Source organism: Bubalus bubalis, chromosome 17 (assembly GCF_019923935.1).
Source record: "Bubalus bubalis isolate 160015118507 breed Murrah chromosome 17, NDDB_SH_1, whole genome shotgun sequence".
NCBI classification, from domain to species: Eukaryota; Metazoa; Chordata; class Mammalia; order Artiodactyla; family Bovidae; genus Bubalus; species Bubalus bubalis.
In genome coordinates, this window is record NC_059173.1 from 8,538,617 (window position 1) to 8,544,616 (window position 6,000).

Sequence of the window (6,000 nt, forward strand, 5' to 3'; positions counted from 1 at the left end):
AGATGTGATAACACAGAGGTTGGGGTGATGTGAGGAAGGCCATGAACCGAGGGATGCAGGTGGCTGCTAGAAGCAGAAAAAGACCGAGGAGTGAATTCCCTCCTCATCATCTCCAGAAAGAACACAGACTTGCCATCATCTTGATTTTAGACTTCCAACCTCTAGTTGTTGTTGTTCAGTCACTAAGTTGTGTCCAACTCTGCAGCCCCCTGGACTGCAGCACACCAGGCTTCCCTGTCCTTTGCCATCTCCTGGAGCTTGCTCAAACTTATGTCCATTGAGTCGGTGATTCTATCTAACCTATTCTTCCTCTGTTGCCTGCTTCTCCTTTTGCCTTTAATCTTTCCCATCATCAGGGTCTTTTCCAATGAGTCAGCTCTTCACATCAGGTATCCGAAGTATTGGAGCTTCAGCTTCAGCATCGGCCCTTCCAGTGAATATGCAGGGTTGGTATCCTTTAGGATTGACTGGTTTGATCTCCTTACAGTCCTCTAGAAATACAATAAAATAAATTCCTGTTGTTTTAAGCCACTGAGTTTCTAGTAATTGGTTGTAGGAGCTATAGAAAATGAATATAAAACAATACATATATAGTGCATTAAAAAAAAAAAAAAAAAAAAAAAACCAGACCCCAAATGGAGTCACTTGTGCTGTTGACTTTTTTTTAAAATGCACATCAGAGTTGTGAGTTACATTTTATTTGGGGCAAAATGAGGACTATTTAGCCCAAGGGACAGCATCATGTATGGTTCTGAGAACTACTCCCAAGAGGTGGGGGGAAAGCCAGCACATACGTGATTTTGGTGAAGGGGAAGTATGTGCCATCAAGCACATATTTTTTTTGCGGAAGGTTTCTGCTGGTCATGAGGAGCAATCATCACCATGAAAGATTTCAGTGCTTTTCTAGGTATGAGGAGATGCAAGAACTGGGTCCATAAAATCAGCTCCTGAAAAGATCTATCTGAAGACCTGTTCCGTCAGGTTTTCCCAGAGCACAGAGGGTCTTATTTCTGCCCTCCACTCTGAACTCCTTTCAAGGGGTGTTGAAAGTCAGCAGCTGTTACAGCACATGATATAATCCTTATAGAGGTAGGTAGCAAGTCCTAATAGCAAGTGCCAATTTGTAGTTGACCAGGCTAAACCCCACATCAGCAAACCAAGACTTAATATCTAACCTAATTGCAGTTACAACGTCCTCCAGGAACGTAGTCTTAACTGGTCACTCTGGAATTTTCTGGTCAGTACCAATGAGGTAATCTGCCACACAGCCCCCTTCTGTCCCTCATAGGTAGGTTTCCTAAGCCTGAAACAATTCATTCTTTTCCCCTCTCTGCTATAAAAGGCTTCCTTTTTGTCCAGCTCCTCAGAGCGTCTTTCTACTTGTTGGATGGCATTTTACCCATTTGTGAATCATTCGTGAATCATTCAATTAAGTCAATTACATCTTAGAATTTTACTCAGTTAAAATTGTTTTATTTAACAACTATTAAAAAATTATTAGAATGTCATAATACAATATGTTGCAGCCAATTCTTGGGCACTATATCATTTTCACATTCACTCAATTCATTGGACAACAATTTACAGAGTGCCTATGCAACCCACTCCAGTATTCTTGCCTGGAAAATTCCACGGACAGAGGAACCTGGCAGTCTACGGTCCATGGGGTTGCAAAGAGCTGGACGTGACTGAACATGCGTGCATCCTCCGCTGAGCACCAGTCTGGGAATTTGGGGTCCTTCAGGGAACAAGCAGAGGACTCACTGTCCTTGGTGGAGTCCAATCAGGTGGGAGATAAAGCCAAACAGCATGTGAGTGAATAGATTTGCCATAACACATGTTAACATATGCATATAATATATGACTACTTAAATATGTCATTTTTAAATGAATCAATTTCAGTAAAGTTCTTAGAACATGACATGTACAGATGAGTGTCAGATAAATAAAATATGATACCAAGTAGTAAAAAAGAGTTTGAGAGAAGGACTTCCCTGGTGGTCCAGTAGTTAAGATGTCATCTTACGATGCAGGGGATGTGGGTTCAATCCCTGGGCAGGGAATTGAGATCCCACATGGCTCACTGCCAAAAAGCAAAACATAAAACAGAAGTAATACTGTAACAAGTTCTATAAAGACTTTAAAAATTGTCCACATCAAAAAAAAACCTTATAAGAAAGAAAGGGCTGGAGAGAGAAACAGAGCAGTCTTGGGGACATGGTGACGGAGGCGGCTGTTTAAGTGGTCAGGGAAACCTCTGGCCAGGGTGACATTTGAGCAGAGGAGTCACTCAGCGATTTCCCCCAGTTTGTCTGTTGTCATACAGGAGCTGTTAAAACTTTTGGGGGCAGCAACATGGATGGATTCAAGAGATTATCAAGCTTTGTATGACAGACAAATTTTTACATCCTGGCACTTTCCTGGTGGTCCAGCGGCTAAGACTCCGCACTCCCCATGAAGGGGGCTCCGGGGATCCATCCGTGGTCTAGGAGCTAGATCCCATATGACACAACTAAGACCTGACACAGCCAAATAAACAAACAAACAAATAAATAAACGCTAAGACCAAACTCCATGAAAAAAATTGTTATATCTACATACAATGGCAACCTGCATGAAACGGATTCCCCTGGTCTACAGTCCTATGGAAGGGTGTTCAGGATATGCCATATTGATAACAGAATGGAAGTAAAAAAAGCCTCATAATGTTTTAACATAATGTTAAAATGTTATTTTAACATTTGGGGACATTCACGCAAAATGTTAATGGCCCGTATTCTTGGTGGTGGGATTAGTGGTGGGGAGTAACTAGTACTTTCTTCTCTCTACCATCAGCGTTATACACATTTATAAGGGTTATGATGATGCTAATACTTAGAAAAGTTCTAATAAAACTAATTTCATCTGAGAGAGTGTGTGTGGGTGTGTGAGGTTAACTGGTTATTCTGTAACTTCACCTTTCCCACAGAGTTCAACTTCCTGCAGAGAACTCTCCTGGCCAAGGATCCTTTTGCCCTGGCCTGAGTATATTTCAGAGCTGCTAGAAGGCCATGTTGTTATCAGCCAGCCAATGGGTCAGAAGAATCTTCAACAGCTCCAGCCACAGAGACAGAAATTGCTTCCAAAGGTCCTTTGGGGGCCTCCTGGAGTCTCCTATCAGTATGATCAGTGAACTTTGGACTTCAGAGTAGTTTCTCAATGTCCTTGTGATCAGCAGACCAAGTAAGCCCTATACCCCTGCAGGAAGAAGGGCGCATCCCTCCTGCTCTCTGGCCTCAGTTTACCCAACCATAAAATGGGCTGATTCAACCAGCTCAGTGTCTCTCAACACTTTTTTCTTTAAAAAAAAAAAACAAACTCATACTCCCTTCTGATAAAGACAAAAATCTCACATCCTTTCTGGGGGATATAGTAAATACTGAATTTGCTTTTTGCCCACAGCCCAGGACTCTGACGACATGGCCAGCCTCCCACGTTGGGGGGGGTGGGGGGGAGCCCTGGGTGCCTGGTGCCTTTCTCAATTCTCAGTAAAACTCTCCAGGGTGGTGGCTGCGTGTTCCAGCTGTGGATACAGACTGCCTGGGTGACAGTCACTGGACATAACACAGGGTGTCCTGTATTTTTTTTCCCCCCAGATGGCAGATTTTCTGGTACAGACAGGAAAGAAAGAAAGCGAAGTCGCTCAGTCGTGTCCAACTCTTTGCAACCCCGTGAACTGTAGCCTAGCAGGCTCCTCAGTCCATGGAATTTTCCGGGCAAGAGTACTGGAGTGTGTTGCCATTTCCTTCTCCAGGGGATCTTCCCAACCTAGGGATCAAACCTGGGTCTCCCGCATTGCAGGCAGACCCTTTACTGTCTGAGCCATCAGGGAAGTCCTACTAGAAAAATTATTAAAAAACTGTAACACTTATTTTTATTTCTTGGATCTGGGAACACCAGGCTGGCTTCAAATTTGAGCCTCTGCTTGTAGGCTGTGTTACTATGGGCAAGTTCTCTCTTTTCTCTTTCTCCCTCCCTCACTCCTTCCTTTCTCATACTTGCTCCTTTTTCCTTCCTTCCCTTCTTTCTTTTTATTCCCTCTCTCCCCACCACTTTCTTTTCCATGTCAAGTCCTTTCATCTTAATCTTAAATGTGCAGCTTGATGGCTGTTTCCGTATGCATTATTGTTGTTCAGTCGCTCAGTCATGTCCGACTCTTTGCGACCACATGGACTGCAGCACACCATGCCTCCCTGTCCATCACCAACTCCTGGAGCTTGCTCAAACTCATGTTGATCGAGTCGGTGATGCCATCCAACCATCTCATCCTCTGTCGCCCCCTTCTCCTCCAGCCTTCAATCTTTCCCAGCATCAGGGTCTTTTCCAATGAGTCAGCTCTTCGCATCAGGTGGCCAAACTATTGGAGCTTCAGCTTTAGCATCAGTCCTTCCAATGAATCTGACACACTCCCACAACCACCGCCCAGAAAAGGGACATGCTTCTAGCATCCCAAGAAAAATTCCTTGTGCCCCAGAAGTAAGCATGTTTCCCATATCCTCAATCACCATCTACTACTTTCACCTGTTCTGCGTTGTGTGGGCTCTTCCCTGCCTCTTCCACTCAACAAATTGACTATGAGATTCACCCAGCTGTTGTGTGTGGCAGCATTTCATTTCCTCATTGCTGTGTAATATTTCATGGTGTGCATTGTCTGAAAATGTCACAATTTGTTTACCCATTCTCTAGCTGATAGGCATTTTGGTTGTTTCTGCTTTGGGGCTCTGAATGTTCTTGTGGGTGGTGTTTGTCTTCATTTCTCTTGGATATGTACATAAAAGGAGGTTTGCTGGGTTTTAAGATAGACATATGTTTAGCTATAGTGGATACTGGGAGCAAGTTTTTGAATTTCAACTATGAAGAGAAAGTTGATCGTGACCCTACCTACTATTAGGGTTGCTGCGAGATTAAATGAGATAATCTAGGCAAAATATTTAGAACTGGCACATTGAAATTCACAAAACCCAAATCATTATTGGAATGAGGAGGGCACAAAGATATCTAGCTGACTTTTGCTAACTTTTAAGTGTTCCCACAATGAATTAGAGGCACAAGCAATTTCCTAAGGTTGTGAGATATAATAGCGATACATGGGACTTCCCAGTGGTTAAGAATACACCTGTCAGTGCAGGGGATGTGGGTTCAATCCCTGGTCCAGGAGGATTCCATATTCCTTGGAGCAATTAAGGCCTAGAACCCGTGCTCTGCAAGAAGACCAGTCACTGCAATGAGAAGCCTGCGCACCACAATTAGAGAGTAGCTCCCATTCACTGCAACTAGAGAAAGCCTGTGCGAAGCACCAAAGACCCAGTGCAGCCATAAATAAATAAATGTGACCCATGACATTTGTTTAAAAAATTCAAATAAAATGGAATCATATAAGTAAATGGCAGAGTTCACCCCATCTTCTTTATTATTCAAGAAAAATAGAATGCACTAGTCTTTTGCAGGCATTTTCTTATGTCATCTGCACATTGTTATTTGAGGGTGCTGAAGGTAGGGGGTTAGAGGTTGGACTTTCAAAGCCAACCCAAAGGATGACTCACCCAGGGCTGGTTGGTCCCTGTCCCTGGACCTCAGTCTCTCCATCCATACAATGAGGTGCCTGATGCTCTCCAGGCTCTAATAATCACTGCTCCAGGTCCATTTCTGGCAGAGGAGGGACCTGGAGTCCAGCCACGCCTGTCTCTGGGATAGAGGAGCAAAGACCTACCCATCCTTTGGCCCTGAGTCTCATCCACCCGGCATCCCAGAATGCATTAGGCTGGCTGGCTGGCCCCAGGAGCTCTTGTCCTGTACCTCTGACCTCCCCTCAGGGGCCGCCAGCCTGACCACTCACCCACCCCCTCAGGCCAGATGCACAGTGGTTCAGCAAGCCGCCGTCCCCTCCCCCAGGGTGGCAACAGGAAGAGGGAAGAAAGAGGATCGTCTCCAGCTGGCCCGGGAGACAGATCTCCTTGTGCC